The sequence below is a fragment of the Lynx rufus genome, unplaced genomic scaffold, assembly GCF_022079265.1.
Source record: "Lynx rufus isolate CCGP_SWC_20201006 ecotype Redwood Valley unplaced genomic scaffold, mLynRuf1.p SCAF_18, whole genome shotgun sequence".
In the NCBI taxonomy this organism is placed as follows: domain Eukaryota; kingdom Metazoa; phylum Chordata; class Mammalia; order Carnivora; family Felidae; genus Lynx; species Lynx rufus.
Genome location: NW_025814832.1, coordinates 20,389,637 through 20,399,332, shown reverse-complemented (window position 1 = coordinate 20,399,332; position 9,696 = coordinate 20,389,637).

Genomic DNA, 9,696 nt, shown 5'->3' with positions numbered 1-9,696 from the left:
TAGCCATCTGGATGTCTTTTTTGGAAAATGTCTGTTTGTGTCTTCCGTTCAGTTCTTAACTGGGTTGTGTGTGATTTGGGTGTTGAGTTTGATAAGTTCTTTATAAATCTTGGATACGAACCCTTTATCAGAAATGTCATTTGCAAATATCTTCTCCCATTCTGTACTCTGGAGAACAGTGTGGAGTTTCCTCAAAAAACTAAAAATAGCGGTGCCTGGGTGGCTCAGTTGGTTAAATGTCTGACTCTTGATTTCAGCTTGGGTCATGATCTCATGGTTCGTGAGATTTAGCTCCATGTCAGGCTCTGTGCTGAAAGAGTAGAGCCTGCTTGGGATTTTCTCTCTCCCTCTCTCTCTCTACCCCTTCCCTGCTCATGCATGTGCACTCTCTCTCTCTCTCTCAAAAACAAGCAAACAAAAAACAAACAAACAAAAAACTAAACTAAAAATAGAACTACACTATGACCCAGCAATTGCACTATTAGGTATTAACCCAAAGGATACAAAAATACAGATTTGAAGGGGGTACATGCACCCCAATGTTCATAACAGCATTATTAACTATAGCCAAACTATGGAGAGAGCTCAAATGTCCATTGACTGATGAATAAAGAAGAGGTGGTGTATATATACAATGGAATATTACTCAGCAATCAAAAAGAATGAACTCTTGCCATCACTCATATCGAATCTAAGAAATAAAACAGATGAACATTTGGGAAGGGGGAAAGAAAGGGAAACAAACATCAAGAGGATCTTAACAATAGAGAACAAACAGGGTTAATAGAGGGAGCTGGGTGAGAGATAGGCTAAAAGGAGGGCACTTGTGATGAGCACTTGGTGTTGTATGTAAGTGATGAATCACTGAATTCTACTTCTGAAACCAATATTGCACTGTATATTAACTAATATTGATTATAGTTAATTGATTATAGAGACAGAATCATATTGTTCAATCTTTTTTTAAAGAAGTTTGTGAAGGTAAGATAATACGGCAAATATTATACCAGAGATAATGATTATAATATACCTATGAGTTTTGTTTTCAGTTTGAAAATTCGAAGCTATAAAGGAATTGCATCTTAGAAGGACGATATAACTATTTCTGTCCCAAATACTAAACAAATAAAAATAAATAAAACATTTCTGCAAAAACTGAATAAATATATATTTTCCTATCAAATGCATACTAAAGGATGGTTCATGCAACCAGTGGAGTGGCAATCTAGTCTCATTCCATAAAAAGCAGCATTATATTCTCATTCTTAACCTGTTACTTCATTCTAATCTTGATTGACTAGGAAATGGTCTTGTACATGTCTATAGCAAGCAGTTAGTGTTTTTGGTTTTGGAACTGCTTTGAGATAAAAAGTCCCTTTGACTCTTTATGGAATTTGGACGAAACCAGTAACATAGAGTGGCAGCCACAATAATAACTCGATCCTGATTATGTGAAAACTTGAGGGTTCTGAGTTACTAATGTTCTGTAAGCAATGTCCTTAAATCTTTTTAAAGATATGTTCCTGTTGGGGCACCTGGGTGGCTCAGTCGGTTGAGTGTCTGACTCCAGCTCAGGTCGTGATCTTGCGGTCTGTGAGTTCGAGCCCTGCATCGGGCTCTGTGCCGACAGCTCAGAGCCTGGAGCCTGTTTCGGATTCTGTGTCTCCCTTTCTCTCTGACCCTCCCCCGTTCATGCCCTAACTCTCTCTGTCTCAAAAAAATAAATGAATAAACGTTAAAAAAAATTAAAAAACAAAAAGACATGTTCCTGTTGAAACCACTACAAGGATCAATTTATCATCTGTATCTCTATAGTCTAGAATCTGTTTTTTGAATGAGTGATTCAAGTTCACCAAAGCCATCATTTTTCCTATATTATTCACCAATATACTATATATCAACTCACTCATTACTTACAGAGCAGCACTGCTAGCTGGGCCTATCAAAACACTGCCAATTTTCTAATAGTTTAGACACCAAATCTTTGCACTGAGCATTGATGCTTTGTTCCCTCGGAATTGTCAAGATTGTATACCCACATAGAATGCATTTGCTGAAGTTAACTTCCCACTTACCATACTCTTCATGAGAATCCCCATCAATGAGGATTGACCCCTTAACTGAAATTTCAAATATGAGGTTACTGATTCATATAGAAATAAATTATTTTAGGTGGAAAACTCATAGATAGTATTGTTCTCCTCAGAACACACAAAAATTGTATCAGTTCCCTGCTTCTCAATGACTGTTGTTAAGTAGACTCAGAGGAAAAGAAGACAAACCTGCTATAAGATATAAGTTTCTGGCCAGAGGTCTTGGACAGTGATCTGAAGTCAATCTATCAAAAGAAATAATATATATATATGGTTGTGCAGCAATTCAGACAGGTTTACGGTGAAGAATTACTAAATATGATAAAACTGATACTCTGAATTACTTCCTCACCCCATATCAAACTGCTATTCTGGTCATAGCTTAAGTTAGGATCATTAGAAATATTGAGAGGTTGGGGTGCTACATAATCTCTAATGACTTCATGTTTAATAGATTCTCAACTCAAAAGAATGATCACGAGGTCTTAATGCATATTTATGGGTTTAATTGTAGTTCATCTGCTCATTAACCAAACAAATGTTTATTGACCGTATTCTGGAAAGTTAAAATCGGTGGGACAGAGCCCCTTACTTTCAGGAGCTCCCAGTCTACTGGGAGAAGTAAGTAGGTAGTCATGTGATTACAGAGTGAGACAGTTGATGTTAAAAGTTACAAAGACCATTGGATTTCAATCAGGAAGGGGTACATCTTGGCTTTGTCATCCAAGTTATGCAAATTTGGTGAAACCCATTGCTTTCTGAAACCCAATTTCCCCATACACAAAAGGTATAGAATAATACTGATCCAAAAAATCAGTTTTTATAAATCATGTGAAATAAGTATAAATGTCTTGTACATGGAAATAATTATTTACAATGACAGTAACAATATTTCCGTTACTACTAGTAGTGACTTTTTTTGATTTAACTTTATTTTTTTTTTGAAATTTACATCCAAATTAGTTAGTATATAGTGAAGCAATGATTTCAGTAGATTCCTTAATGCCCCTTACCTATTTAGACCATCCCCCCTCTCACAACCCCTCCAGCAACCCTCAGTTTATTCTCCATGTTTGTAAGTCTCTTCTGTTTTGTCACCTTCCCTGTTTTTATATTATTTTTGTTTCCCTTCCCTTATGTTCATCTGTTTTGTCTCTTAAAGTCCTGATATGAGTGAAGTCATAGGATTTTTGTCTTTCTCTGACTGACTAATTTCACTTAGCATAAAACCCTCCAGTTCCATCCATGTAGTTGCAAATGGCAAGATTTCATTCTTTTTGATTGCCGAGTAATTCTCCATTGTATATATATACCACATTTTCTTTATCCATGCATCCATCAATGGACATTTGGGCTCTTTCCATACTTTGGCTATTGTTGATAGTGCTGCTATAAACATGGGGGTGCATGTGTCCCTTCGAAACAGCACACCTGTATCCCTTGGATAGATGCCTAGTAGTGCAATTGCTGAGTCGTAGGGTAGTTCTATTTTTAGTTTTTTGAGGAACCTCCATACTGTTTTCCAGAGTGGTTGCACCAGCTTGCATTCCCACCAACAATGCAAAAGAGATCCTCTTTCTCCGCATCCTCGCCAACATCTGTTGTTGCCTGATTTGTTAATGTTAGCCATTCTGACAGGTGTAAGTAGTGACTAACCTTTTTTTAGAGTTTGAAATATGTCAGCACTAAGCTAAGAACTTCACATGCACGATCTTAGTCTATGCAAACACTGTATAAGAAGATACTTTCTCTATTTTAACAAGGCTTAAAAAGCTTAGTTTATTTGTCCAAAGTGAGCTAGAATAACAATAATGGCCAACATATATTGAGTACTTACTAATTGGCTAGTGTTGTTTGAAAACATTAGATATCTTCATTTTCCGTGAGATAGAGTGTATTATTTTTCCCATTTTACAAATATTATAGGCTGAATTCCCCCAAAATTCATATGTTCAAGATCTAAACCCCAGTATCTTAGAATGTGACTGTATTTGGAGATGGAGTCTCTTAAGAAGTGATTAAGTTAAAATGAGGTCCTTAGGATTAGCCCTAATCCAGTTTGACTAATGTCCTTATAAGCAGAAGACATTTGGATACACAGAGAGATAACCAGGGGTTTATGCACGCAGAGAAAAGCCCACTGAAGACAGAATTAGAATGAGGCCATCTTCTTCAAGCCAAGGAGAGAGGCTTCAGAAGATACCAGATCTTGGTCCAGAAGACCAGATACCTTGGTCTTGGTCTTCCAGCCTCCAAAACTTCCAGCCTCCAAAACACTCCAGGCTGTGGTGTTCTGTCATGGCAGCCTTTACAACAGGTGACTAAGCAGTGGTACAGAGAGCTTCCCCATGTCCAGCTACACAGTTTCTGTGCAGAGCAGCTCAGACTCAAACCCTAGCAGAATCCATACCCTTTATCTAGTCACAGAAAGCTTCTCCTGGCAGATGTGGAAATTGAGGTAGGAAGTAGTTAAGTCGTGTGCCTCAAATTGCACATCTGTACAATGATAAAGCCAGGATTCATACCCAGGTCTGTGTGATTTCCTCCTAGTTAACTTAAAACAATTTTCATGATTCCGCAGATTGCCAATTTAGCTAAAAGCTGCATTTCAGTTAGTTTCAAATTTCCTATAGAAAAGAGGGTTGAGGAAATGCCAGCTTTGACACATGTATACAGGCTACTAAGTTAATTTCCATGGATGCAAGATGGCAAAACTTTGCAAAGGAGCTCTGTAGTCACTTAAAGCATTAGTGTCATATTCTACATCAACTGCTGACTACCCCTGGTAAGCCATACATCATACCATTCTTTATAATATCAATTTAAACGCAAATCTTGTTTGTCCTGCTGATGTTGAAAGCCTTTTACCGCCTTCAGTAGCTACCAGAAGAACCATTACAAAAGATGTTCTAAATTTAAAGGGGTTTCTCAGGAGGCTGACTCTTTACACATTTTAGTTGGTGACAGAGGGGTTGGAAGCATCACTCCGGATTGATTATCACGTATATAATGACTGAAGTCAGGGCTGCTGCTTTTCTGGTACAAAGAATGCCTTTATAAAATCTCTGACCTTATTCTAGGCCACATGTGGGAAAAGTTCCACACATTCTAAGGGTTAGAAAAAAAGAAACCTTGCAGATGCCAAGCTAAATTCGCCACTTCGAAATTTTTCTCACAATGGCATATAATAAACTTCTCACTTTAAATATATTCCCCTTAATGCAATGAGTAATACTGAACATTACTAAATCAGCAACAACATTCTTCCATGGAGGAATCTGATCATATTACTTAACATAAATACTATGGAGATGAAACATTTTGACAAAGTACCATATTATAGGCCTTTAATAGTTTGCTTTATAGCTCATCTAACATTTGAACATTTTAGCTTACACAGAGCAGCTTTTAAATGAACATACTTAAAGCTATTTTAAAAATGAGCAAGGTGAACAAAAATATGTTTACTTACTCTTTTATATCTTGTCTTGAGTATCTTTTGGATTCTAACTTAATTATTTAATATTAACGGCACTTAATACGAGTTAGTGCATATTAACTGTGTACCTAACATTGTGCTGAGCATAATGTAAATATTTCATGTAATTCTCATAGCAGTCCTATGTGTTAGAGAATATGATCTCAGTTTTAAAGATGAAGAAAGCACTATAATTACAGAGTTTAATATATGGAAAAGGCAGAGCTTGTACCCAGCCCTGAGTTCAGAGGATTGGTACTTAATTTGCAATCGTTGAATAAACCTTATATCCATCCACTTATTTATCTGTCCATTTGCACATTTACGTAGTCCATAATTATTGCGTGCCAACCTTGTGCTAAGCATCATGTGAAGAACAGATGGGAGGAGATAAATAACCATGGTGGCTGGTTACTTAAAGGGGAACACCAACTATAGAGGATACACGTGAAATGATGAATCTTGTATATGTGATGTGATGCCACTGTGCTTGTATATGTACAGTCATTTTCAACAATAGGTTCCACGGGGTATTCATCTCACAATATGAACAAAAAGATTAGGAAATTTCTCACCACATCCCCTTCTTGTGGACTCTGTATACCAGAATTGTCTATTAATGGGCTCTCATAAAGAACAAAACCACTTAGAAGATTTCCTAACTTGTCCTGGGGACCCCCTGTTTTTTCTACAAATCCCATCACTATTCTGTGGAATCCATTTCTCATGGAACAATTTCAAAAACCTGGCTAGGAGTACCTGTTGTTACATAATATCGATACTGTGTCTATTGCCAAGATACAGTTTGGAACAAAATTCTTCCTATCATTAGCCTGAAGGACATCATGCACTTCCTACATTTCAAATTTGTAATCTCTGAAATTGCAGCAGAGCTGAGATGTTTTAGTTGAAATAGCATTGCTCTAGTTAGTTTCTAGCCTATGAAATGGATTCACCTGTTCCCTGGTGTCTGCCTATGATATCTCCCTCTGCTCTACCCTGTCCCCAGGTTGGCTGAAGGCTGTCTCTAAGCTAGGAGGAGGCAAGGAAAACAAAGAGGAAGAAAGATACAAGCTATTTTGTTTTGTTTCACGGATTCTGAGCTATTACGTATAAATATTTTAAAGTGAGTATTTAGAGCCTGTTACCTCAAGTACAGTTATCACCTCAAGGAGATTATTTGTGAAATAGTTGTCTCATAATTTTTCAGCTTTGATTAGAGAGTGACTCTCATTGTGTTTAACAGAGAAATGTTAAAAAAAAAAATCTTAAGAGTAGGGAATCTTCTATAATGGCTAGATAGAGTCTAGCATGCTCCCAGTAGAGCCAGGGATCTAGTATTATAAAGTTTCTAGTAAGGGTGTAACAGTGCCAATAAACAGAGTCAAAGGTGTTAGGAGTCTATGGTTTTCAGAATCAAGGCATTGACTATATACCTACATTTACTGAGCTATTACTATGTGCCAAATACTGTAGTAAACACAGATTTTCCAAATTAAATCCTCCCCAAATCTTAATTCTATGGTAGAAAACCCTCTTTTTACAAATAAGGAAGGTGAATTTTTTTTTATCTTATCAGATTAACAAAGGGTTTTAAATTAAGTATATATTTATAAGTATGTTTCAGTTTCCATGCTGGGTGAGTGGGTTGTAAAAAGTAAAAATAATAGCAGCCCTGCTATCATAATTCTTAAAGCCACTTGAGAAAGTGGACCCATAAACATAATTTTAAAACAGTATGCTGAGTGCATGTGGTAAGAAGACTGTGCTGTAGGAGCAAGCATATTCGTACAACCTCTTCAGACTTAATTGCTTCTTTCCATTAAAAACCTGTCTATTGTCTAGTCTTGTCTACCTGCCTGCTTGTGGAAGTAGCACAATACTCCTTTTTTCCTTTCTATTCTGAAATGTTGTAAAAGAGAAATAAGAGAAACACAACTCATAACAAAATAATATTCCAATATAAAAGTGCTCGAAAGGGACTATATTAGAAGTCAGTACTTCCACTTTTCATTTTCTGTAATCACCCAAGGAAGAGGGTTTGTGAGCGTGTGCGACACAACCTTAGAAAGAGAATCAGGCTCTACTTTGGTTACTGAAAAGAAAAGTCACGCTTCCTTATCAGTCATTGAAAAAGAATCAGAGCTGTATCAGATTTTTTTTTTTAAACAGGTTAGCTCTTGAAAGGATTGCCAAGGTTAAACCAGTTACCTGGGAAGGACTCTCCCAATATTTTTTGACCATTACTAGAGCACCGTGTCATTTGAAGCCTGTCTCTACCCACAGCTGTATAGCCTAAGAGGGGGATTTGAAGCTCCTCTTTGCTGCTGACGTGGTGAGCTCCCAATTTTCCACCCTGATGATTTCAAAGATATTTCTTGTTCAAGTGCAGTTTGCACTTTCTCCTGAACCACAGATCTCCTTTGAGCCCTGGCACACATCAGTGTGGCAAGCAAGAGGCCCTTGATAGCAGGCTCCCCATAAGTCTCTGCACCAGGGACTTTCTGAATGTTACTTGACCGACCTTTGCACCTCAAACTCCAAAAAGTAGGGAAGCCTATAATCCCTTGAGATAAGCCTCCTACTATTCTAGGTACTTAGAGGACTTTCCATTATTGGCCAAACCATGGCTGACCTACATACACTGCAAGTGATCGTGAAGATACTCCTAGGCTAGGTTAAAGTGTGGGGAAGTCAGGAAGGCTTCAGGGAGAAGGTGATATGAGACTTGAATCAGGAAAGTCAAATGGGCAGTAATCAGAAAAATAATTCAGTTAGGAGGTTTTGTGGGGGGCAGTATCATCACATGGCAGAGAGTGGAGAGGAGAAGCGAGTTTTCTTGTGACTCTTTATGGGCATTGATCTCATTCATTAGGGCTCCACCTTCATAACCTCATCTGATCTTAATTATCTCTCAAAGGCCTCACTTCCTAAGACCATCTCATTGGTGGGTAAAATTTCAACATGAATTTTGGGGGAGACACAAGCTTCAGTCCATAACACCTATCAGAGATTTAGTGAATAAAACAAAACACAACTAAAAGAAACAATCACAAAACCATTGCAAACAGCCACAATCAGATCATTTTCATAAACTTTAAAGAGAGTGGCTTGCTGATTATTATGGTTTAAAAATAGTAGAAAAAGAAGGAAAATCATGTGTTTTGAAATGATAACAGGCAGACACCTGGGTGGCTCAGTTGGCCAAGGTCTTACTCTTGGTTTTGGCTCAGGTCATGATCTCAGGGTTCATAAGTTCCAGCCACGCATAGGACTCTGGGCTGACAGTGAGGAGCTTGCTTGTGAGGCTCTCTCCCTCACTCCCTGCCCCCACCCTGCTCATGCTCATGCTCTCTCTCTCTCTCTGCCAAAAATGAATAAACATTAAAAAAAAGAAATGGTAATGGGCAGTGCATTCATAGTATGTGGCAAATTAGATTTTGATGAAATATTCTCTCATTCAATAGGTCAGAGTCATAATATTGAGAAATAATAATAATAATAGCTAATCTTTATTTCATTTAGTCCTTAAATAACCTTGGAGGCTTATGACCCATTTAGGTTAAACAACTTCTGACCTTTAATTAGGAAAATAGCGAATATAACAATTTTTGTACAACCATATTTTCATTATATGTCTGTGCCTATATATATAAACTACCTTTATATTAATTAATTTACCATAGTTCTAAACTTCATTTGAAGAAATTTTCCTTAATCATAACAAAAGCAATATTCATGCCTTATTTCGTACCTACTCTCTGCTTGACACATTTTCTTATTCTGTCCCACACAGCTCCCCCCCACCTCACACTCATAAACGGTGAGGTAATCACCATCTTCATAAGGAAACAAAGGCTCTAAAACATTGGTGTAAATTTATACCTTTAATATTCCCCAGAGCCATTGCTTAGACGTAAGTCTTTTTTTTTTTTTTTCTTTTTTTTTGTCCTGTACTAAACCCTATTGCCTTCACACGGTGCTATGCTAGAAAGTTGATGGGACAGAAGAGATCATCCATCGTATTTTGTGATTGGTGTTAGATTGGGCACGTAAATATTTACTTTCTGTTCTGAGTCTAGAGTCTAAGAAACCTCTAGTACTTTCCCATGAAGCTAATTAGTA